This window comes from Hypanus sabinus, chromosome 3 (genome assembly GCF_030144855.1).
Source record: "Hypanus sabinus isolate sHypSab1 chromosome 3, sHypSab1.hap1, whole genome shotgun sequence".
NCBI classification, from domain to species: Eukaryota; Metazoa; Chordata; class Chondrichthyes; order Myliobatiformes; family Dasyatidae; genus Hypanus; species Hypanus sabinus.
In genome coordinates this window covers 136747518-136774736 of record NC_082708.1, presented here as the reverse complement: position 1 = coordinate 136774736, position 27219 = coordinate 136747518, and the positions used below count along the sequence as shown (strand labels likewise).

Below are 27219 nucleotides of genomic sequence, written 5' to 3'. Positions count from 1 at the left end.
ATTTGACATTCGGAGATAGAAGTGCAAGCATGAAATGGGAAAGAATGGGAAGTCATAGAACACTAGAGCACAGAAATAAAATAGACCCTTTAATCCATCTTGTCTGTGGCAAACTATTATGCTGCCTAGTCACAACAACCTGCACCTGGAATATAGTTTTCCATACCCCTCCTTACTCGCCTACCTATCCAAATTTCTCTTAAATGTTGAAATCAAACCCACATCCATCACTTCTGCTCCAAGAGTGCACAAACATATATTTACGTTTGTCTCACCGCTCCAGTGACCTGGATCCAGTCTTGACCTCCTTCTGTTCCGAGTGTGCAAGTTTTCACTCTAATAATGTGGATTTCCCCTGAATGTTCCAATTACTTTCTTTGCAGAGGGTGGTTAGGGGAGCAGAGAAGGTTATTGGGGTCTCCCTACCTTCTGTCCGAGACCTCTTTCAGAGTTGATGCCTCCAGAAGACACGGTACATCATTAAAGACCCCTCACACCCTCTCCATAAACTGTTTTCTTCTGCCATCAGGCAAATGTTACAGGAGCATCAAAATAAAAACCATAAGGCTACTAAACAGCTTCCAGCTTCCTCCCACAGGCAGTCAGACTGCTAAATAGCTGCTCTACCTGACTCTGCTTTGGACACTTTTAACTTTCATTGGACACTTATAACTTGATTTTAACCAACATGTGGCTGTTGTGTTTTACTATTTATTGTTGTATTTACTACGTATTGTTGCGTTTGTTATGTTGTGATTGCACTTGGCCCTGGGAAACGCTGTCTCATTCTGCCCTGCAGAGCTGATGTATGGTTGGAATGACAATAAAATTTGAATCTTGAATCAGTGTTTGATAGCTCTCTGGTCCTCTGCTCACTGGAATTCAGAAGAAATAAGGGTGACCTCATTGAAAGCTAGCAAATTTTCAAAGGCCTCAATAGAGTGGATGTGGAGATGATGTTTCTGATTGTGAAGAAGTCTAATACCAGACGACACATCTTTAGAATGAAGATTAGGAGGAAATTCATTATCTATAGAGTGGTAAATACCTGTATATGGAATTTGTTGCCCCAGACAGCTGTGGAGGCCAAGTTATTGAGTATACTTAAGACAGAGGTTGATAGGTTCTTGATTAGTCAGAGCATGAACGGATATGTGGAGAAGACAAGAGACTGGGGCTGAGTGGGAAAATGGATCAGCCATGATGAAATGGCAGAGCACACCCAATCGGTTTAATGGCCTAATTCTGCTCCTATATCTTGTGGTCGTATGGTCTTATCTCAAAGGCAAGCTGATTTGCAGGTGGGTTGTTGCAGAACAAAAGTGGAGTGCATGGGGCATGGAAGAGAGAATAGATAGTAAACAAATGCATAGAGGAATCGGAATGCTCTGACAGCTGGTAAAGAAAGTGCTTAGAACAGCCTGTGTTGTGAAGAAATATGAATATTCTTAGTATCTTTACAATAACCAACATGATTTTCCAGAGAGCTTGTTAATATTTTGATTTGAGTGCTTGGGGTGGAAACTGACATAACTCACGTTTGATGCCAAAGTTTCAAATTGACAGAATATGTATTAATACAGGCAATGTTATACTAACTCTATTGAAGTCATGGAACCTAGTATTTTGATGGATACATAAAATAAAAATTAGTCCTCCAGAATGTAATTTTAAAAAATTGCAGATACTGCAACAGAATTGCTGGATATATTCAGCAGGTCAGCCAGCGTCTGTGGAGAAAGTCAACAATCCTCAATCAGAGCTTGAAATTGAGAAGACAAGTTATTTCTGCATTGCAGAAATGATAGAAAAGGGATGGACAGGGCCAGAGAATATTTCTACTGTGTGAAGCCAGGGTTCCTGATTTGATTCCAGAGAAATGGTGAAGTAGTATTTCATTTGTGCATTAATTCTACTTCATTACATTTGAAGGTCATCATCTGTAACGTTCTGAGGTGGAGTTTGGGTGATCTCTTTCCTGAGGTGCTCAACTGAGAAGCAGGGCAAACCTTGAACTTACCTTTGCCTTCCACTCTAGTCCACATTTGTCCTATCTTCGTCACCCTCTAACAATGTTACAAACAAGGACAAACAGAAACTACAGGAACAGAACCTGGTTCTTGAGTATTTAATATTTCAGTACGAGGGGTGATCGATAAGTTAGTGGCCTAAGGTAGAAGGAGATGAGTTATTAACTTCAAACTTTCTGCATTATTACTCAAAGAGTTGAACTGCATGTGGATGTAATGAGAGCGTCTTGGACCTGCAGGTGGTCCAGAGCAGGGGTAATTGATAAGTTTGTGGCCTAAGGTAGAAGATGAGTTGTACAGCTCTCGTTACATGCACGTGCAGTTCAACTCTTTGAGTGAAAATGCAGGACATTTGAAGTTAATAACTCATCTCCTTCTACCTTAGGCCACAAACTTATCAAGCACCCTATGCTGTGGACCATTTTCTGGAGGTCCAAGACACTGACTTCTACAAAGAAGGGATCTGTATGCTCCACAACCGCTGGACTAAGTGTGTAAATGTAGGAAAAGTAAATGAGCTAGGTTTTCTAAAATTGATTCCTTCTACCTTAGGCCACAAACATATCAATCACCCCTCATAATATTTGAGTAAAATTGTAAATACATCATTCTTTGTTTATATAATTCATTATGGTTATATGTAAAATACATAAATTGCATACATCATAACACTACCATGTGATATGTGTGTCATCACTTAAAGTAAAACACAAACTAAGACTCTATTTTGGACTCTCCTCTTTTTATTGCAATGACTTTAATGTTTTGGAGCTACAAAACACAACAGCTCTCGCTATTAAATTTAACAATTCAGTGTGCCTCGTTTTCATTGTGAGAATGAGGACTAGCCAGTTTTTCTCTGCGATTAACTGCTTGCTTTCATCCCTACCCTACCCTTTCTGCAACTTTCGACTGACTTGTTTTCTCACCTTCTCAGTTTGATTTGAATTTTTTTTCTCTTTATATGGCACTTAACTAGTAGATTTTCTGTCTAGATTGTCAGATTTCCAGCATACATATTTTCTCTCTTTAAAAGACTACAGCTGCTCCATACATAGCAATTAAATGTTAGTCTTTTCCTAATTTTTAAAAATGAGTTCAGTGCCTCTGCTGTAGGAAATCAGTGAGTGAAGTGGGGAGCGGGCGGAGGGGGAATTGTTGCCATTTCAGGTCAAAACCTTGCGTTGAAAGTGTTGTGGTTTGCCTTGAAACACTGATAATTCTTTCCCTCCCACAATCTCCTCCATAGATGCTCCTGGACCCATTGAGTTTATCCTTCAGATTTGTTGTTGTTCTAGATTCTGGTATTTACAGTTCCTTGTGTTTCCTATCTGAAGTAGTGTTTCCTACCACCACTCCCCCTCCCCATCACCCAGCACCTTGGATTTCACAGTTCCAGTGATCATTTTCCACTCTTCTCTGTGTCAGCAGCTTTCCCCCTAGCACTGTTCCTATGATGTTTCAGGCTGATAACGGATGTGAATGAGGCAGGTGGCCAATATTCAAACCTGAAGGATGGATGAAGTACTGTGGCAGTTATGTCAGATACTGAAAGCAAATGACCAAATGCTTATTTGAAGCTCAAGGCAAGATTAAAGTCCAGCCTTGAATCTCCCCATTGAGGCATTGCACATTCTAACAGACTTCTAGCCCAGCATTATTTGTACAGAAGAAGATGGGTAAAAATTGTTGATAATGTTTCCCTACACAGCTTCAGGAGCGGCAGATGAAGAATCATTTTTTTTTCCAAAACTAGGAACTTGTGCAATGCCCTCACTCAATGACCAAATTATTTTTACAATGCTTTAGTTGGAAACAAGACTTGTATCTATTGATTTTCTTTGGTAAGTGTACAAGTAAAGCATTATGAGGAAAAATCTGTTGCTGGGGCTAAATTGTCAGTCAGCATATGCTTTCAAATGGCCATTGACTTTAATTAGAGTGCAGATGGTCATCAGACAGCTATTATTTTACAACCAGAGGTACGGATCTGATTAAGTTATCTAGGTGATTCATTCTACTGCTTAAGGAGCTGTTTCTGCCTTTACTCTGCTATTTGGAATAAGCAGAAAATGAGTCTATGGATCATATTTTGTTTGCCAGTTTTTATGTTGTGTGCATATAATTTATACCATAGCACTTGCAGATTAACAGATCCTTTCAGTAAAGATTTGCTTTTATTTTTAATATTTGATTATATTTAGATTGTTGGTCTGCCATCTGATATATGCAGTATATATGTTAATAAGTATATCTGGTGTGGTATGGCATATACATTAGCTTCATACAATCATACATCCCGGTAAAAGGCTATTCAGTCTTTTAAATCCATGCTGACCGTCAACACTAATCACATTTAATTTTACCCTTGAATTTCAGCCCCTCCTCAAATCCTGCCACTCATCTATTCACTGGGGGAAATTTACAGCAGCTATTTAACTACCAACCTGCATGTCCTTCGGTGTGTAAGGAAACTGGAGCTTCCATAGGAAACCAATGGGATCACGCTTAAACTCTGCACATGTAGCACCCAGCGCCGGGATTAAATCTGGTTATTGGTGCTGTAAGGTAGTAATTGTACCAGCTATACAACTGTAGCCCTTTCTGGTAAATTTGTGGAAGGAAAGTTATTATGAAAAGAGTCCACTTTCAAGAAGCATACTGTTTGGAACAAATATAGCTGATTAAGGTCTAAAGGCAAAATCAAAATGCTGCAGACTCTGAAATTCTGAAATAAAAGCAGGAAATTCTGGAGATATTCTGAAGTGCAGGCAGAACCTGAGAAGAGTGAAACAAAGATAACATTTTATGTAATAAACTTTTATCAGAAAGGAATCTTAACTCTGTTTATCTCTCCACAGGTGCTTCCTGATCTCCCGAGTATTTTCATATAACTTTATATTTAAGACCTAAAAGTAATATCTTTGCCCTCACCACATATTGTTTCGATTCAGTGGAGAATGACTTTTGATCAAATATCTTTTTATTGTTGAAAATTGAAACAGAATTGCAAACATTAGAAGTTTGAAATAACACCAGAATATTCTGGGAAAAAAACAGCTCAGACAGCATCAATGGAAAGACGGACAGCTTATATTTTGCAGACACAAAATGCTAAAGTAACTCAGCAGGCCAGGCAACAAATATGGAAAAGAGTAAACAGTCAATGTTTCCGACTGACACCCTTCATCAGGATTGGAGAAAAAATAAGAAGTCTGGTTAAGAAGGTGGAGGGGGGGGAGGAAGGGAAGAAGTACAAGGTAGTAGGTTATAGGTGAAACCAGGAGAGGGGGGAAGAGTGAAGTAAAAAGCTAGGATGTTGATTGGTGTAAAAGATAAAGGGCTGGAAAAGACAGGGAATCAAATGGGAAAGGACAGAAGGCCATGGAAGTTATGAAATTGGGAGGAACACCACAGGGAGGTGATGGGCAGGTTAGGATATAATGTGTGAGAGGATACGGGAATGGGGAATGGTGAGAGGGGCAACTACCAGAAGTTTTCACCTATCTCCTACTACATTGTCCTTCTTCCTCCCTTCCCTCTATCATCTTTACTCTGACTTTTCATCTTTTTTCTCCAATCCTAATGAAGGATCTCGGCCCAAAACATCAACTGTTTAATCTTTTCCAAAGACGCTACCTGGCCTGCTGAGTTCCTCCAGATTTTTGATTGTTTGTGATTGAGCTAATATTTCATTTTTGGGATCCTTCATCAAAGCTTATATAAAGAAGTTAGATTAGGTACAAAAAGATGCAATGGGGACTGGATACATTTTATGGCAGCTTTTAATAATATAAATGATACCACTTGTGCATCTATTACTCTTTTTCTAAGTTAGCTATTATCTGCATTTCTACAAGAAAATATACATACTGTACACTTGGACCTAATGTTATCATAGATTTTATCCAGAAAATAAACATAATCAAAGGCAGCCTAGTAGTTAAGGTTTTACAAATCATGAGAATGACATTCTTCAATACATATGTTATCTACCATTCTGTGTATAGTTTGTATTTGTGTTTAGTGTGCAGGTTCAGATGGAATACAGTGTCACATTTTTATTCATTCCCTTCAAGTGGCAATGATTCTTGAGCTGAGATGTAGATGTTGGCACTCCGGTAATTCCATCTACCCTTGACATTTAATAACAGTATTATCAACAAGACAAATCTACTATTATCCTAAGAGTGAAATTTGACCAGAAATTCAGATGGACAAATTACATATGCATAAGTGGACCTACTCCTACTTTCCACACTCTATAGTCAGGGCTAGATGAATCATAATGTTGGCATTCCAGCAATAGTTGAGAAAATCAACACTGTGTTATGAGAATTACAGAGAAGTATAAGAATGGTCCTCATGTTGAGATTATCAACTGGAGAAAGGCCAGTTTTGATAGCACCAGAAAGGTTCTGGCAGGTGTGGACTCCAATAGGTTGTTCACTGGCAAAGGGATTCCTGATAAGTGGGAGTCCTACAAAAATGAAATATTGAGAGTACAGAGTCTGTACATTCCTGTTAGAATAAAAGGCAAAGCTAGCAGGCTTAGGGAACCTTGATTTTCAAGGAGTTGTGAGACAATGGTTAAGAAGAAGAGAGCAGAGCAAGTAGAGGCAGCAAGGAACAGATAAGGTTTTTGAGGAGTATAAGAAATGCAAGTTAACACTTAAAAAGGAAATCAGGAGGACTAAAAGAAGGTATAAGGTTGCTGTGGCATACAAGGTGAAGGACAATCGCAAGGTCTTCTACAGATATATTAAACACAAAAATAAAGCAAGGGGCAAAATTGGTCCACTTGAACATTAATTCATAGAGCTGAAAGAGATGAAGGAGAACTTAAATAGATATATTGCTTCATACATGAATAGGCTTGGGTGGTGGGCAGGCTGGTCAGTAGTGTTACGGCCTGGTAGAAGAAGCTGTTTTCCCTCAGCGGTTCTTGTCTTGTGCCGATGGTACTGGATCAAAGAGATTATAGAGAGATGTGGGTGTTCAGTGAGAATGCCCTGCATATGCAGTGCTCTTCGTAAATTTCTCGAGAGAGACCCAGATGATTCTTTCAGCAGTCCGTGCAATACTATGCCTTGCAGTCAGATGTCTTGCAATTCCCATATGAACCAGTGATGCAGCTGGTTAGGACAGTCTCGAAAGAGAGTGCTCCTGTAAAAATCAATTAAAAAGTGGTGGTGGGGTGGGGAGTAGAGGTCTCACTTACCTCAATCTCCTCTGGAAATGGAGATGCTGCTGTGCATTCTTGATCAAAGAGGTGGCGTTGCAGGAGAGTAGGAGTTAAATTATTGGAAGGTATTCCAAGGAACAGGATATACCTGGATAAGTATTTGGTCATTGTCTCTCACATCATCACCAAACTTATTAACTGTGGGGATCTCCTATGAACTGCCACCAACCTCGCAGTTCACTTAACCCACCTCTCCTGTTCCTAAATCCTATCCAAGCCCATAGACCTGGCAGTCCAGATAGACCCATTGTTTCTGCTTGCTTCTCCCCCACTGAACTTGTGTCTGCATACCTTGACTCTGTTTTCTCCCTCCTGGTTCCATGACATTTCACACTCTCTTGATCTTTTCAATGAATGCAAGATTCCTGGCCCCAATAATCTAATTTTCACCATGAATCTCCAGTCCCTATACACCTTCAACCCCCATCGGAAGGGCCGTTCCTTCTTTCTGGACAACAGACACAACCACTTCCCCTCGAGCACTACTGTGCTCCATCTGGTGGAAGTGGTCTTTACTCTCAATAATTTCTTCAGTGACTCCTCACAATTCCCTCAAACCAAAAGTGTAGCCTTGGGCACTCGCATTGGTCCTAGCTATGCCTGCCTTTTCGTCTGCGATGTGGAACATTCCATGTTCCAAGCCTACACTGGCATCACTCCCCAGCTTTTCTAATGCTACATCAATAACTATATTGGTGCTGCTTCCTGCACCCGTGCTGAGCTAGTGAACTTCCTCAACTTTGTCTCCAACTTCCATCCTGCTCTTAAGTTTAATTGGTCCACTTCAACTTCTCTCTCTCCTTCCTCGATCTCCCTGTTTACATCTCTGGAGATAGTCTATCTACTGATATCTTTTATAAACTCACTGACTCTCACAGCTATCTGGACTAAACTTCTCTCCCTGTCACTTGAAAAAATACCATCTGTGTTTCTCAGTTCCTCTCTCTCCAATATTACTGCTCTCAGGATGAAGCCTTTAATTCCAGAATATCTGAGATATCCTCCTTTTTCAATGAAAGAGGCTTCTCTTCTCCTACACTCACTCTTACCCACAAGCCTTCCATTTCACACACAACTGCCCTCACCCCATCAACCTACTGCCACACCTCGTACTCACTTAGTACCCATGTATCCCTTTGCCATCTCCAACAGGATCTCATCGCCAAGCATGTCTTGCCCTCCTCCACCCCACTTTCCATTTTCTGCTGGGACTGATCCTTACGTGAATCCCTTGTCCACTCTTTTGTCCCCACTGATCTCCCTCCAGGTACTTATCCTTGCAAGTGGAACAAGTGCCACACCTGCCCCTACACATCCTCCCTCACTACCCAAACAGTTCTTCCAAGTGAGATGACATTTCATCTACTGTATCTGGTGCTCCTGGTGTGGCCTTCTGTATATCGGTGAGACCCGGCGTAGATTGGGAGACTACTTTGCTGAGATTAGTTTACAGTGCTCAGTTCATCCAGCATTTTGTGTGTGTTGCTCTGGTTTTGAACTTGGTAGATTGTGTCTAGACAATTTTACAGAATTTTCCTTGGAGGTTACTAAGAATGTTGATTAAAGAAAGGCAGTAGACATTGTCAACGTGAACTTTAGCAAGGTCTTTAACAAAGTCCCACATGAGAGGGTCATTCAAAAGCTTCCTTTTCTTGCCATTCAGGACGAAGTAGTAAATTGAATTAAATCTTATTGAGAGAAGTCAGAGATTGGACGTAGATGATTGCTTCTGATTGGAGGAGGCCTGTGATTAGTGGTGAGCCTCAACGATTATTGCTGGGTCTGTAATTGTTTGTCATCTATATAAATGATTTGGATGATAATGTGGTAACAGAATCAGCATACGTACAGATGGCTCGAAGTTTGGGGGTATAGTGGACTGTGAGGAAGGCTATTAAAGCTTATAGTGGCATCTGGACCAACTGGAAAAATGGGCTGAAAAATGGCAGTTGGATTTTCATACAGGCATTTTTGAGATGATTCACTTTAGGAGGACAAATCAGCATAGGAATTACACAAGGGAAGGTGGGGCACTGAAGATTGCAGTAGAACAGGGGGATCTGCAAGTACAGATCCATAATTCCTTGAAAGTGATGTGACAGGTAGATAGCATCGTAAAGAGAGCCATTTGCACACTGGCTTTCATACATCAAAGTATTGAATAGAGGAGTTGGGATGTAATGTTGAAGTTGTATAAGCCATTGTCAAGACCTAATTTAAAGTATTGTGTGCAGTTCTGGCTGCAGACAAGAAAAATGTCAATAAGATTGAAAGAGTAGAAAGAAAAATTACAAGGCTGTTGGAAGGACTTGAGTTGTAGGGAAAGGTTAAATAGGTTAGGACTTTATTCCCTGAAAGATAGGAAAATGAGGGAGATTTGATAGAGTTCTAGAAATCCATGCAGGTTATAGTTGGAGTAAATATAACTACTCATTTTCCATTGAAGTTGGGTGAGACTAGAGCTAGAGGTCATAGTTTAAGGGTGAAAGGTGAACAATTTAAAGAGAACTTCTTCACTCAGAGTTGTAGGAATATGGAACATGCTGTCAACAGAAATGGTGGATTGGGCTTTGATTTCATCAACATTTAAGAGAATTTCAGAATATTATATCGATGGGAGGGATATGGAGGGTAGTGATCAGGGTGTGGGGTGACAGGACTAGCCAGAATAACAATTTGGCATGGACTAAGTTGACTGTATGGCCTTTATCTGTGCTGCAGTGTATAATGACTATGACTGTAGAAACACCTTCACTATGGTTGATCAAGAAGGCCAACACCTTCTGAAGAGCAATTACTAAATTCTGGCTTCACCAGCAATGCCACATTCTGGAAACTGAGTTAAGAAAGAAAGTGTTTCCTAGCTATAATAAGAATTAATAACTTAGCATCGATATAAGTATTGATGCAGCTGCAGAATATTCCAAAATGGGAGTGGACACTGAAGGCTAAATGTCTAGTCAAATGTCATTGGGAAGATGCACATTAAAATTTAAAACAGGTTTTGTTAAAACATTTGTACAAATGGAATAAGTGGTCCTTTGTGATGGTGGAAGCAAAGTCTATTGATTTTAGGGGCTGAACAGGCCAATCTTGTTGAGAAAGGGTGGTTTAAAGAGTTGAGGATAAATTGGAAAAACACATTCAGTGTAAATATATCACAACCATGTTTGAGCTGGCTTTTACAACAATGTGAGCACGTTTAAAATTACATCATAAGGGCATTCATGAATAAGGCTCATATATATGTAAAATGGGATCAAACTATTGTAACCTTGATCTCCAACATGAACATTAGAAAGTTGTTAGAAACATGTGTTATGACCAAAGAAAAATGGCTGGAGTTGCTTTGCACTTTAGTGCAAGGATGTACATTTGGATGCATATATTAACATTTGCATCACAAATCAACCTTCAAAACTTACAGAAAATATTAAAAATAAAAATGCCAATATTTACAAAATGATATTGACAAGAAAATGCAATAACAGCTCTGTATTTATTTTTGACCAGTATGAACTCCTGGCAACCCCTATCTGTCTCTTGTACTGAGGGCAATGAGCTTGTTTTATTAGGGATTAGGACATACCATTTTTAACCACCAACCAAGGTAACTTATACTACACATGAATTGGAATATGATGCACCCTACAATGTAGTTACAATCATATTAAAAATAAAACAGAAGTATCTACCTTAACTAGAGTATACAAACAACATTTACACATTCCCATTACTAAATAAATAGAATATTCCACCATGTATGGTGGGAAATATACTGCAAAGCCAACCCAAGTGCATTAGCTGCGTTTAGTACCCAGGGGATTCCACAGAATCACTGGGAAGCAATAACAAGGAACAGCAGAATGCTCAATACAATTGCACACTTATGGTTAAGTATAAATAAAGAATGAAACTAAACTAGACTTTGGTGCTTGACTCCGAATATATGGAACAATTTGGGGAGGAGACAGTGGGTTAATTAATGAGACACTGACATGTGTACTTTCACTGCACTGACAGTAAAATGACAAGGCAATATCTGTGTGTGTAAGGAGTGAGTTAACTGAGTGTTCTCCCTCACAGAAATTCAGGTTGAAGATGGGCGAAGAAGATTTGTTAAATTGGGTATTCATTAAGGTGGCAAGACAGTTATTTCTAAGACAGACACAGCTATCCAGCTATGCAGAGATTAAATTTGCAACAAAGAACAATAGATCTCATGATGAAAATATTTTCTGCATCTCCAATGGCATAGAATAAGGCAAAGCTTCATACAATCCCAAACCTTACTAATGAACACGCTCAGTCTATTTTTGATAAAAGATGAACAATTAAAACCCTCAGGACATTTTATACATATGCCAATCAAACTTATGGAGTAAGACCAGCACTGAAGATGAACCAAGTCACTATGAACAAGGTGCTGCAGCATTACTTGTAAAAATGGTATGACATTCTAATTGCAATATCCACAAAGTAAATTCCAAAACCAGAAGTTGTTTAGAAAATTGTATTGGCATAACGCCAAGCTTACAATAAAGGTGACTTCATTCAGAAGGATGTAATTACTTTAGGTCTGAGAGTAGATGAAAATGGGTTGCAGCCAATAAAAGAGACTATCAAGGCTATAACTGAAGCCAGAAGACTTGAAAAAATTGTCCACGAGTTGTTTTTAGGTATGATGCAATAATATAGCTGATTCTATTTCCATGTTGCTATAGCATTGGGGCCATCTTACCACCAATGAAAGAATGATGAACCATGAACAAGAGTAAACAGTAAAGCTGCTTATGTTAGTACAATGAAATCCACAGTAGTGGGTCATTTGATATATTATAACTGTGTGTTAAAACTAAGGATGCTTCCAATTGTGAAATTGGGGCAGGGATTGGTTATGTTAATGCAAATGAGATGCCTACTATATGCAAATTGCACAAATGGCCCAAGAGGTAAAAAAGAAACCGGTGATTATATTTGAAGAGTCATAACGCTTGGATATGGCCCAAGTGGGAAGGAGAGGGAGGTGGGGTGATTGAAGACAGAGAGGAGGTGATAAATGGCTTAGCTGGGAAACATTGAACACTAGAGGATCTTTATTGATAATGGTCTGCGCAAATTATACAAGACCCTGTCGACAGTTTTTTTCACTATGAACGGTCCCATGTAGTGTGGGCTAAACTTCCAGCTCTCAATAGTCAGGGGAAGATTCCTGGATGTCAGCCTAACTTTCTCTCTTGGCTTCAGAGGCCTCATCTCAGTGGAGTCAGTCAGCCTGCAGAGCATGTTGTTTCTGTGCGCACAACAGAGAAATCCTGGCTCGTCTCCACATCTGTTTGTAGTGTTGGATCAACTGTTCAGCAACAGGAACTTCCACACCAATATCCTGGACAGGGGGACATGCCAGTGGAGGAAGACTGGAGTTTATTGTAGGCAATTTCTACCCAAACCAACTGGGAGCTCCAGGACATGGGATTGAAAGAGGCAAGGTGTGCAGAGTTGTCTCCATCACCTGATTCACTCTCTCAGTCTGGTCATTAGATTGGGAGTGGAAACTGGATGAGAGGCTGGCTATGGCTCCCACAAGAGTACAGAAAGCCTTCAAAAATGGAATGTGAACTGTGGTCCTGAATCAAATACTAAGCATTGATCGTGTGGATAGTCAGAGGCTTTTTCCCAGGGCTGAAATGGCTAACACCAGAGGGCACAATTTTAAGGTGCTTGGAAGTAGGTACAGAGGAGATGTCTGGGCTAAGCTTTTTATGCAGAGAGTGGTGAGTGCATGGAATGGGATGCCAGCAAAAGTGGTGGAGGTGGATACAATAGGGTCTTTTAAGAGGCTCCCAGATAGGTACATGGACCTTACAAAAATAGAGGGCTATGGGTAACCCGAGGTAATTTCTAAAGTAAGTACATGTTTGGCATAGCATTGTGGGCCAAAGGACCTGTACTGTGCTGTAGATTTTCTGTGTTTCTGTATTTCTATGTACTAAGGGAAGCCATGCAGCCTGAAAATATGTCACCAGAACATCCGCCTGAAAGAGGAATACTCAGTTCTTGTACAAACACTGGGCTGGTTCTGGTCTGGACTTGGGAATCTGGACATTAATGGCTGAAACTGGTGGGGCAGAAGAAAATGAGGATCTGTGAGATCCTGGGAGTGGGACTGACATGGTCAAGGACTGCTGAATTGCATTTGTAAGAGCTCTAATGATGGTCAGCTGACACTGGCTGCTGGCTATAAGGTTATGTACTGTGGCTGTGAGAGCAGAGATGGATGCAACCTAATTTAAGTTGCCTGTGGTGAGCTGCAGAACAGTTGCTGAGAGGGAGGACACCTGTTCCTTCAGATAAGACTGGGCTTGTCGAACTGAGGTTATCTGTTGCATTTTTTCGGTCACTTCTTCCAACATGATTTGGCCCCCTGTAACTTCTCCCCTACCTGGCTAGTGAATCTCAGGGCCAAGGTCAGCTGTTCTCTCTCTTGGGTCCATTTTCAGGTTGAGACTTGCTGTCAAAATGTTTAGGCATGGCCCAAGTGGGGGGGGAAGAGAGTGAGAGAGAGAGAGAGAGAGAGAGAGAGAGAGCACGCGTACAGAAGTGTGTCAACACTTCACTAACTTTTATGAGAACTATTATTGAATTTAAAAGAAAAGAGAAAACAATAAACACTAGGGGAACAGGACCATTAACTAATTAACTAAAGCTCTCAAACTGAAAGTTAATGCTAACACTGCATCTGGAAGCAATAACAGATATTTAATGAATACAGCTTTTTAACAACATCAGTCAAATTGATAGTCTTCGGATGAGGTTAAGCAGGGAGCATGAATGTTGCTGTACTTTTGGTCAAGTCTCAGCAAGCCTAAAATGAAAAGAAGGGAGTTAAATACCACCATGATATAGCACTAATTAGTTAGAATGTGCATATTCGCAAGCTCGTTCGTCAAGCCTGTTGCACAGCCAGCGTGCATGGGCGCTTAAACCCTGCAGCAAAGTCCACGGTTGTGACAAGAAGTTCCAGATGCCTGTCCTTTATCTGAAATTTACTATGTCCATCATAGCTAGATAATGAAAGCAGAGACAGAACCATCTTGCGGCTATAATAACCCTAAGTTTTGAACTTTAAATGATCTAGTAGATTCTAAGAGGAGACCATGATTTGAAAAGGCCTCAACAAAGACAGAGAACTGATGTTTTATTATACAGGTAGGGATCAAGGCAATGGATGCAGCTGGTGTTACAAAAGTACTAATTCTGAAGAAAAGGTATGAATGCACGCTGATATACATTTGCTTGAAGAAATTAAGTCATTTCAATTCAGATATTATTTCTTATCTACCAATTAGTACTGTGTCAAATAATGATACAGTACAGTGATCCTCAAAGAATAACAGAGAAGGATTCTGGAAGAGTGCCATGTCCAATATTTGGGTACAGTAATTACGAAGGCACTAGCCATAGGATTGTCTATCGACTGGGTATTAATAATGACACAAAAGACCAAAGCAGTAAGTATGATATGCATGGACTTGTTGACTATGTTCTCCTAAACTATCATGCTAGGTGTGTATTTGGATGATAAGACTATTCAAACAAATTTATATTGACTTTTGTGAAAAAAGACTGGATATTTTTATACAAGCTAACAGCCATTTGAAGTGGTTACATGTCAAACATGCCATCCCATACACTATTATAAACCACTAATTTGAGGAATAAGGATTTATTTTTGCCATGCATGGTCTGCATGAAGATGTGTCAGATATTATTCCGCATTTCAGATACTTGCAATTCAAACTGTTTTTGATTAAAATGAAGCACTGCTTCACTTCTCCTTATATGCTAGCTTCTAATATTGATCACCCTTCTAAAGGATCCATTGAAGAAACAGGTATTGGAGGGTTGATCAAAATAAACTGGAAAAGATTGGCTTGCAATTTTCCTTCTATTATATTGAAACACATCTTACTACCCAACTGGATTTACTCCAGCATCAATATTAAAAAAATATGAGACTCTAGATGAGGTTGGGTCCTAACCAATCCAATCTTGAGGACAAAGTGAAGAGGATGCAATGAAAACATTACAACTCAAATTAATAGTGTTTATGTAATAGCACTTCTAGGCAAGTCAAAGATGTGATTGAAGGGACGTGGATGCTAATAGGAGTTGAAATTTTCTATTTCCTGTATCTGGTCAACCAGAAAGAATCCCGCAACTAGTCAACGAGAGAAAGTCCTGCAACTACATAATTTCCAGAGTTGAATAACACTTCAACAAAATCTCCAGATTTACAAGCTGAATGAAGGTGTCAGTGACAATGCTAAAAGTAGTACAGAAAATGCAAATCGTTTAAATGTTTGATTTATGTAAAATTGATTTCAGTTGTTGGCATATATAAGCTTTAAATGATATGAATTATTTTAAGGTTGTTACTTTTTTAAAGGATTTTTTCATAGGATGGCTTTTTCCAGGATGCAACAATATTTATGAAAAGTTCCAGAATGGCAGACTATGAGGTTCATAGGTTTGCTGTGTATTTGCTTGCAAACTCTGCAAGTGACCTTTACTCCATTTTAAGAGATCACAGAGAATATGGACTCTAGAATAGTATTCTGTATTTCTTTTCATCTGGCTCTATTGAGACAAAAAAAGTGATGTTTATAAGTAAGATTTCATGTAAGCTGATTAAACATGCAATATGAAAACCAGAAAGCAGAAGTAGTGTAAGGATAACAGGCATGGATTTAGGTGATAACCTGTAAAGAGGACAGAATTCCATGTATGGAGCCCAACAGATTTGTGTTCAGTTGAAAGTCGGATGATTTTCATAGCTGCCAGGAGATATAGCCTGTCAGCTTCCCAATGGAGCGAACAGAGAAAAAAAATCACCTTGTGGCATTCACCTGTATTCCTGTTCATCACATGGGCAACAGCTGTGAAGTTCAACAGTAAAAAAAGGAATCATTCATGACCAACCATATTGTCCCCGATCACTATTGGATAAATCTTTATACCCAGCAATTATTTCCATTGACCTTTCATAGATTCCTTCCTCATTCTGAGATGCTAACAAGTTTGACATTATTAGCTTGTAATCGAACTAACTACACAACATCAGACATGTCACGTTCAATGGTGGATATGCAGTTTAACGTGCCTACACTTCTTCAGTATAGGCACTAATAAATTACATACTTCCTGTATCATTTTTATAGTCTATTCATTTAAGTAACATTGTCCACTGAAAGTATGATCTTATTGTTCAGAGTTTCATGGCTCCAAGTTGGAATGCAATTAGTAAATGAGAAAGGTCTTCAGCTCCTTAATCAAAAATATCAGTTAAATTGGTAGGCTAATAGTGTCCTTTTAAAAAATGGACAATGGTAAAATATGTAGATTCCAGGCATCCCCAGCACATTTCTTGATCTCTAAAACAGTCTTTCCAATGGATGTCAGAGGATACAGAAATCATTTGAATTGCCCAAATTCAGAAATAGGATACAGTGCCAAGTAAACTTTCTGCACTCATAAGCACTACCACAATTCCATTTAAGCATAATCTCCCACTTATATACAGAGCACCATATTATGCTAGTGTGGTCATTGAACTGCATCTTCCATTTGTTCAAATTGCCCTCATATGGTTAGGTTTAAATATTTTGCATTGCAAACTTGTGTGCTGACATGTCACAATGAGGGAACTGAGCCATTTGGGGCCTGAATGGACGAGTAAAGCAACCGTCTCATGAAGCAATCAGGAGAATGCTTATTAAATTAACAATGCAAGCTTCTTTCTTCTGAGAATGAAGCTCAAATCAAAGCTGTTGAATTTCTTGCTAAATTAGGCACAAAAAGAAAAATGGAGAACAAACATGATTGAATTAAAGGGGAGAAGAAAAGATAGCAAGCAAAGCAAAACCATTTAAATGACTATAGCAATCTAAGCTTTAAAAATCTTAAATAACAATAAAATGAAGAAGGAATGAGCCTTTGCAGCTTTAATAATTGCTTTCAGTGGCTGAGTGGTGAACTTGCAGTTGATATTTAGTACATTGTTATCAGTCTTTTTTTTTCTTGAATGGACAAACAACATTGTTAATGAGCTTAGAACATGTACAGACACAACAGCTTTATTACATTCACTACAGTTAGGCAAGGGAGACAGAAGGATAATGTTTTTCCAAAGTTAATACAAAAAGGGCAAAATATCACTAGCAAGATCCGATCGCATGTCTACCCCTGCCTCAATGAACAGTGTCACCCTTGCCGTTATCTCAACAAAAGTACTTTGGGTATTTCTTTTGTGGGACAGGCACCAATGACAGGCCATGCCATTGAGGAAGAGGGTGAAAGTAGAAGCATGGGAGCTGCCTAAAATCTCTGAATATTTATTTCTGTAGGTCACAGAAGGTATGAGCTGCGAGAGCATGCCAAAATATTTCAGCCAGGAGCCGTGCTCATTTTCAAGGCTTAGTGCTGTTATTTCTCCAGGGGCTGGCAGCTTCTTGAGAGCCATCTGCTTGTCAGAATCAGAATCAGAATCAGAATCATTTTATTGCCAGTATGTGAAACACACCAGAATTAATTTTGGTTTTGTGCCAAGCCTAAAACACAGGACAATACCTTAACAGATAAAACAATTGCAACCAGTAATTTACAAGACAATATGGCAAACAGCCATATGCAATCGACAATTAGTGTATATGTCAATAATCCAACTTAAATAAGTCTGAACATATGAACAGTATATAATTATCAATAGAACAAGGAGAGCAGGAAAGGCCATTTAACGGATGAGCTGCAGGGACAGTTATGGTATTACACTTGAGTGAGCTTTGTTGGGAAGCTGGATAGTTATAAGAAAGAAGCTTTAGAGATGTCATGTAGTTCTGTGATGATGGACTTGTATCAGCTCCCTGATGGCAATTTGGTGCAGTAATGACTGCTAGGATGGGTGGAGTCAGCAGTAATTTTTTCAGCACTTTTCTTCAGTCTGGCGATGAACTGGTTTTTTAATGTCTGCAGCTGACAGCCAATGATCTTCTCCATTGAGTGGACCACTCGCTGCAACCTGGGCTTGTAGAAGGACGAGGCACCAGTAAACCAAATGATGCTAGAGGTAGTCACAACACTGTCAATGATGGCCAAGTAAAAATTCATCATGATATGCCCTAATTTATCAAGATAATCATCAAAGTAACCTTTGCATGATTATTTGCATATCACTGAGTCTGGCCAAAATTAAATGATGAATATGAACCCCTTTATCATAACACTATCAGTGGAAGTGTTCCTGAGAAATACTTTGACCATATTTTCTTCTTGTAAAAATAGTTCCTGCTGCTTTTCGGTGGAGTAGCACTGAGTACAATGAACTTTTGCTCTATGATAGAGACAGATGTTATTTTGATGAATGGAACACCCATGCCACCAACACAGCAGTTTATAGTAATTACATATTTTTGATGTGTAGCCTTTTTGTAATATAAAATACTGTCTGACCAGAAGACAGTTGCTGCAATTCAAATCATGATTTTTTAAAGGGCAGCACGGAGATGCAGCTAGTACAACTGTTGTCCCACAGCTCCTAAAACCTGGATTAAATCCTGACTTGTGATGATGTCTGTGTGGAGTCTGTATGTTCTTCCTGTAACCACATGAGTTTCTCCAACATCACAAAAATGTGTGGGCTGGTAAGTTGCCACAGTAAAAGTGCCTCTATTATGGTGTGGAGAGGTAGAATCTGAAAGGGTTCAATAGGAATGTGGGAAGAATAAAATGGATTAGGGTCGAACTTGTGTAAAAAAAATGGACAATTGAAAATTGTCCCAAAATTAAAATTTAGATCAAACAAATTTAAAAAATCATGTAATCACCTCCTTCAGTTCAGAGATTAATATCAGTATGTACAATCTTCTGTCAATTGAATGCAATTGCCACTTTCTAAATGAGGTTGAGAGTAAATATCTTGTGCTTGCAGACAGTTGATTCTTTAGATTTTCTGCTTCTTGCACATTTAGCAAGAATAGTCCTGAGTAAATCAATAGATAAACTGTGTGGTGCACCTGAGTTTGCAACAGGGTTTAACTTGCTTTCTGTTTAATTCACATCCCAAATGAAACATTGCAAAAGCTCAGGAAGTTTATGCTCGAGGCAGTTACAATGAAATGTTTGACATTTTTATATTTTATCGTATTTTTTATACTGGTTTCAAATTCAGTTTAATCAAATTAGGTCCAACCCATAAATTGACCATGGGCCCAAGTCAAAATTGTAATAGTTTGCCAATCATGCTGGAGTACAAATACTCTTTAAACTAAGCTTACTATTTTAATAGAAAGACACTTAATTAAGCACATGGATAACAATGAAAGTTAAGTGGGTTAGTATGGTTTATTAAGTCAATTGAGTGGCTTACAGGTAAAGGATTAAAATATTTCTGTAATGATAAGCAGATGGTTGACAATTATTAAAACTGACCTTTTAGCCTGCCTCAGGATGTGCTTCACTGACCTACATCAATAAATCCTTTTAACTTGAAAGACAGAAGTAAAAATAATCCATACTAATACATAGACTGCATTGTTGATTGAAGGAATAAATTTAAATTCTGTGTGAAATTGAGCTGCAATTTATTAGTAAAAGTCGTAAATTGTATTTTTGGTTCAATTATTTGAATATATCCAATGCAGAGGTCTTCTCTTTAGATTGTCGTTCGTTGTCAAAACAAGGGCTCGTCTTCATGTGCTTCGCATCAGGACTTACACAAGGTCCTAAAATTGATGTCCTAATGTCAAAATCCTGTGTTTAGCAAGTCCTGGGGTCAAGAACCGAAGGTCAAAGTCCTACGATTAGTAAGTCCTGAGCTAGTCAGAGGCCCAATGTCTTCAAGTTAGTTAGTCCTGGGCAATGACTGCAGTTTCAGAGGTGGCCTGTTCTGGGGTTAGAGGCATTTCTACGTGTGAAACCAGATGGGTGGGTGGAAAAGAGGCTTGTTTTGATGACGATGTTGTTGCTGCTTGTGATGTTCTGCTGAACATAGTGGGTATACTACGTTGGTGCTGGAATGTGTGGTGACACTTGCAGCTGCTCCAAGCTCATCCTGAGTTTGAAAGGTTCATTTGTTATCAAAGCATGTTTCCATATACAACTCTGAAGTTTGTCATCTCTAGATAGCCACGAAATAAAGAAATAGCATCAAAGTTGTTCATTTAGAAACATCAAACCAATCCCACTCCCCACACAAAAAAGAACTGCATCCCAATTATCAACCTCCAAAACTCCCTCCCACTGCACAAAATGGAATAGGAAAATCGACCCCACAAAGACAACCCCAACCCCCGGAGAAAAAACTAACAGAACACAACAGAGCATTACAAAACAGAAAAGAAAAGGGGCAATAAAACACAGAATAAAAAACCATAATTCTGGAGAAGTCTACAGCCCATAAACACAATAGTCCAACCCATAAACATAGAATCACGAGACCATCATACAATATCACCAACATTCATTGAAAGAGAGGGACAGCACATGAGGCAGAGAGGCCTACCTGCCTGCCACAGTGAGCCACACGGCGACAGGCCACTCACAGATAACTTCTGTGGCAGTGACTAAAAGGCAGGCAGTCGGTGCTGAATTCTCTCTCACCTTCCTCGACATGTTAATTGACAATTAATGGGCACTTTAACTGGCAAAATCAAGTCAAACTTTGGCTCGCGCCCCATCTAAAAGTTTCTTCACATTGAAGCCATCCGAGTACACTCTCACTTCCCTGGAATCTTCTTGGAGACAGCAAAATGCTGGATCACTCAGACAAGCTCCAAGCTGTAAATCACGGACTCTAACAGTCCCAAAAACACATTTAAGATGAAAAACAGATGTAAAAGAAGTAAAAAAAAAGATAGTTTTGTGAGCTATCTGGAAGATGTCAACCAAGGGAACATTGTACGCTGCTACCATCTACCCATCTTCACACAGTAAGGTGTGTTGGATGACGCATTTCACTGTATGTTTTGATGCATGTGTGATAAATAAATCTAAATCTAAATCTATTTTAAAATATGTTCATTATTGTTTCATTGGCAAAAAGTAATGAAGATGACTGATCAGTTAATCTGTTTTTGATGATGTCAATTGAAATGGCATCATTGACAATATGCCATTAAAGGAGAATTCATTTATTATAATCATCTTCTTCTTCTGCTTATCTTTTTTTCTCTTAGCATATTTGTTTATGGGCAACACACAATAACTACTGAAAGATCTCAGCAAGACAGGTAGTATTTTGGAGGGGAGTAAACAGCAGACATTCTGACGTTTCAGCCTGAAATGTAGACTGTTTGTTCTGCCAGACCTGTTGGGTTCCTCCAGCACTTTGTGTGTATTGTTCAAGATTTTCAGCACCTGAAATGAATTGAATCAAACTGAACTGAATTGACTTTTTTACTTACATCTTCCATATACATGAGGAGTAAAAATCTTTATGTTACGTCCCCATTCAAATGTGCAATGTGCTAATGTACTAATTTATAATAAAAACTATGTACAACAGGGTAGTCAATATAACATAGAAGTATATTTGCATCAGCATGAATTAATCTGCCTGATGGCCTGGTGGAAGAAACTGTCCTGGAGCTTGTTGGTCCTGGCATTTTTGCTGCACTAAAATTTCCTGGATGGTAGCAGCTGGAACAGTTTGTGGTTGGGGTGACTCAGGTCTCCAGTGATCCTTCAGGCCCTTTTCACACACCTGTCTTTGTAAACGTCCTGAAAAGTGGGAAGTTCACATCTACAGATGGGCTGGGCTGTCCACACCACCCTCTGCAGAGTCCTGTGATTGAGGGAAGTACAGTTCCCATATCAGGCAGTGATGCAGCCAGTCAGGATGCTCTTAATCATGCCCCTATAGTAAGTTCTTAGAATTTGAGGGGGCCATACCAAACTTCAACCATCTGAGATGAAAGAGGTGCTGTTGTGCTTTTTTCACATACCACACAGCTGGTATGTATAGATCACGCGAGATCCTTGGTGATGTGTATGCCGAAGAACTATAAGTTGTTCTCCTTCTCAACCCCAGATCCATTGATGTATACAGGGGTTAGCCTGTCTCCATTCCTCCATTCCACAACAAGCTCCTTTGTTTTTGCAACGTTGAGGGAGAGGTTGTTTTCTTGATACAACTGTGTCAGGGTGATGATTTTTCTGTAGGCTGCCTCATTATTATTTGAGATTAGGCCAATCAATGTAGTGTCATCAGCAAATTTAGTTAGCAAATTGGAGCTGTGGATGGCGACACACTCATGAGTATACAGAGATTAAAGGAGGGGTCCTAATACACATAGTCCTGAGGGGCACCTGTGTTGAGGGTCAGAGGGGAAGAGGTGAGGGAGCCCAGTCTTACCACCTGCCAGCGATCTGCCCCTTGGAAGGTTTCTAGGCCACAGGCTTGGGCAGGGTTGTATGGGAGACCAGCAGTTGCCCGAGCTGCAAGCCTTCCCCTCTCCACGCCACTGATGTTGTCCAAGGGAAGGGCACTAGGACCCAAGCAGCTTGGCACCAGTGTCCTGCCTTGCTCAAGGACACAAACACGCTGCCTCAACTGAGGCTCGAACCAGTGACCTTCAGATTACTATTCTGATGCCTTATCCACTAGGCCACGTGTCAACACTTAAGAATAGCATCCTCACATAAGCATCCCTCTTCTCCAAATGTGTAAGAACAGTGTGTAGAACTGTGGCTATTGCATCATCTGTCGATCAGTTGTGTTAGTAGGCAAATTGTAGAGGGTCCAATATGGATGGCAGCATGCTCGTTGACCAGCTTCTCAAAGCATTTGCTTATTATTCCATGACCGGATGCACCTGGAGAAACTCTTATATCTATATTTGTTTGTGGATACTTGTTTTATAGATTCCACTGCAAGTCTTTCAAGGTACTTGACCCTGGACAGAAGGAAAGTCAATGGTGTAATAGCGTTAGTAATTTTTCTTCATGATAAATACACAGCAATTTTGCTAGTTGTTTCATCTCTTGTCCATTAATTATTCTGTCAGCAAAAACTTGGAGGAGGAACTTAGGAGGAGACAATGGTGACAAACAGAGACTCCTTTTAGCATCTTCAGAAACAGCTCTATCTCTATTTTTCCCTTTCAGGGGTCTTTTGAATACCCTGACCTGGAGTTACAAGCTGACTTCGGTTCTTTGCAGGAATGGGGCCCGCTCTCATGGTTTCACGACTGGTGTTATTTGATATGCCAAGGATATGTCCTAAGAGATTAGATCGCCTTCGGAGTTCTGGGATCTCGTGGTTCTGGCGATGGGCGGACCGAAGGTTGGTGTCCTAGATGGAAATCGGTGTGTCAAGGGAGATGGAAGATCTCTGGCTGTGTGCCCAGAGACCCGGGAGTTTTGGGGACAGAGCTCAGAAAAAGTGACGCAATGGACCTTTGACATCGTAAATCAGAGAGTTGTTCGTCATGTCTCTTCTCACTGTGAAATGGTGCTGTAGGGAGCAGTACAAATTAGCTGGTGACACTTTGAATGCGATGCAGCAGGCAGTTAGAAGCCTAATGGCCTGAGGGAAGAAGTTGTTTTCTATTCAGACCATTCTTATTTTTATGCATCAGAGTCTCCTGCCTGATAGTAGAAATTTAAAGAGGATGTTGAATGGATGGGTGGGATCTTTGATAACACTAAGGGACCTGTGTACACTGCGCTCCTGATAAATGTCCCTGATGGATGATAGTGAGCAGATACTTTTCATTGCTTTGCCACTGTGGCCATGTTTTCAGTTCCCTGTCTTTTATTATTATCCTCCAGGACCTGTTCATATGAACACACACAGCTCTATGCAATCACAGGTTCATTCTGTATGTGTGAGTGTGTTCATATTGATCTGTATGTATATGCATGTGAGCATATTTTTATAATTTATATTTGCACATTACCTTTTTTAAACTAGTTGATAATACTTGAGTGCAAAAAATGCAGGTATGTGCATAACATTTTATTGTAAAATTTTAACTGGATTATTTCATACTCAGATCACTCTCCTAACAAAGTGTTGTTGAGATGATCTGCTCAGCTAGATAACTTCCTGTAATGACTTGAGCAATTATAATCTGCAGACCTCTTGCTCCAAGATCCGTTGAACAAGAAGATGTGTCTCAGCAAAGCCTTCATTTCCTGCAGAGAGGTTCACCGTGTTCTGCAATAAGGTCATCTGAAAGAAATATATTAATGCAAAGTCCATTAGTGTTGCATCATTAGCTCTTTATTGTTACAAGAAATGTTAGCATAATTCTAATTCACAATGTGTAGGTATAGGGAAGAGTATGAGTTAAGTCAAGAACTTAAATAGCAGTTGAGCATTTAAAATGAAGATGTTATGTGGCATACTATTTGGTATTGGATAAACTATGAAATCAGAATCACATGGTCTTAATTTATACACCTTCTGTGCACAGGATATCAAAGGTGGATTTTAAAGATTCAGAACATTATATGTGTGAATGAGTGAGTCAGATATTATCCTAGATCTCTGTTTTTTTTACTATCATTCATTACCTTCCACTCTTCTACATGCTTATTCATTCTACCCTGTGAAAAATTAATGCATGGTCTCTTAGACTGATGAAACAATACTGAGTGCTCCAGCATTTTTGTGGATGTTGGCTGGAACATGTTTCAAAGTATTAATACTCTAGTCAAAGTTTCTTTTGACCTTCAAAGCCAGAAAGCATAGCATGTTGACGTGTTCATTATGATGTTTTCCAGTGCATGATGGTTAATACAAAGAGAACAACATTTATGTATCCTAATTGTCTGGTTCATATTATTGCACGAGTTTAGAGGCATGTAGTCATTTATAAGCAGTGAGCTGATGCGCTTGTAACCACATTTAGCAGTTCCTTTGTTGCCCAATGTTAAACCTAGCTTTTAGAGATGATTATAGTTGAAATAATATCCTATGTTAGATTTCCCATGTTAATTATATTTGGAAATCAAGTCTTGAAAACATTGTGTGCCCTTTGACATCATTGCTTAGTTATCAACCAATACATTCTGAAACATAAAATGAGAATAATCAAGCATTGTTTTGTCATGACTGTATTTGCCTCTTTCACGCCCTGAATATAAAAATAGAACAAAGGCTTATTCCCTGTAACAGATGAAGCTGTTGTGTCATAACAAAGATAAATACGACAGAGACAATTGTTCAAAAATATGTAAAATATGTGGGAAAGGAGTGATATATGAATATTGAATTAGATTATAAAACTAATATTTGCTGAATTAATTTAAATCTACTTCAGAGTTATTATAATTAAATTCCACCCATAAAGTTTTAAGTTTAGATCTTATTAGAGAGACAATGAATTCATGTAATTGTACTTGCCTTTTATTTCACTTCAATGTTGGTATTGTTATTAAATATTGTATTTTGTTGAAAGACTCGTACATCCATCTGAAAGGCATACAATCAGTGGCTACTTTATTAGGAAATCAGTGTGGTCTTCTGCTGCTATAACCCATATACTTCAAGATGCAACTGTGTGTTCAGTGATGCTCTTCTGCACACCACTGGTGTAATGCATAGATTCTTGAGTTACTGTCACCTTTCTGCCAGCTTGAACCAGCCTAGCCATTCTCATCTGACCTCTGTCATTAAAGCGTGCCTTCAGCATGCTCACTGCATGTTTATAGTTTTTTGTACTGTTCTCTATAAACTTCAGATACTGTTGTGTGAGAAAAATTCCAGGAGATCAGCAGTTTTTGAAATTGTCAAACCTCCCTGTCTAGCACCTGCAATTACTCAAATCATATTATTCACCTGCTATTATTCAATCAAAGTCACTTAGATCATATTACATCCCCATTCCGACATTTGGTATGAACAACAACTGAACCTCTTTGGTAATTTCACATGCTTTTATGCATTGAATAGCTACCATATGACTGTCAGATTAAATATATGGATCATCAAGCAGGGGCACAGGTATACTTAATAAAGTGGACACTGAGTATAAAATATAGTTTAGTAGCTTTAGATAGATGGTGAGAATTAAATGCATTAATTAGGTAACCTAATAAGGAACATCTTGTTTGCTGTGACCATAGTATTGTTTTTAGTGTCCATCCAGGAAAAAAAAATCACATTGAATTATGATCGAGTTTGGGAGTATGTGAGGTATCTTGGATTGTGGAATAAGTAAGATGCATCTAGAAAAGAGAGAGCAGAACTATAGAGCCCAAATCTCTTGTCTGGCACCATGCAGGATTGTAGGGTATAATCATGGGAGCAGATTCTCTGCTGACAGATGAACCTGTAACTGATCTACTTTCAAATACAAGGCGCAATACAGCCTTTAGCTCAGCAGAGTCCTAGCCCTAACACAAATGAATCCCTCATCATGCATAACTGGGGGGTGTTGTAGAACGAAGATACCTTGGGTACAAGTATATGGTTTACTGAAAGTGAAGTCATAGGAAGACAAAGTGGTGAAGAAGGCTTTTGATATGCTGGCCTTCTTAAGTCAAGGCATCAAGTATAAAAGTTGGGGGTCAGGTGAGACTATATAGTGTGTTGGGGAGGACATACTTGGACTATTATGTTCAGTTTTAGTCACACTTCTGTTGTAAAGTTGTTAATAAACTGGGAAGAGAGCAGAAAAATACTTTGAAGGATGCTGCCAGGACCTGAAATTGATGTACATGTACTTTGATAATAAAATTTGCTTTGACTTTGAAGAATTGGAATTTTGGCGATGTTTGGACAGGCTACAACTTCATTTCTTAGAGCTTCGGAGACTGAAATGTGTATAAAATTTATAAGGGTCATAGCCGGCATGAAAGCTCTCGGTCTTTTTCCCAAATTTAGGAAATCAAGGACTAGAGGATTTAGGTATAATGTATGTCAGGAAAGATGTTAGTGAA

The 27219-nt window shown here is 39.2% G+C and overlaps 1 long non-coding RNA gene across 1 annotated transcript in view; it reads right to left on the bottom strand.

The window, feature by feature from the left end:
- Positions 1–24384: 24384 nt before the first annotated feature.
- The window catches only part of LOC132390852 (uncharacterized), a 30318-nt gene continuing 27483 nt past the window's right edge, over positions 24385–27219 (bottom strand). Inside the window, exon 3 of the long non-coding RNA XR_009511028.1 lies at positions 24385–24505. This is a non-coding gene — a long non-coding RNA (uncharacterized LOC132390852). The remainder of the gene's footprint in view (positions 24506–27219) is intronic.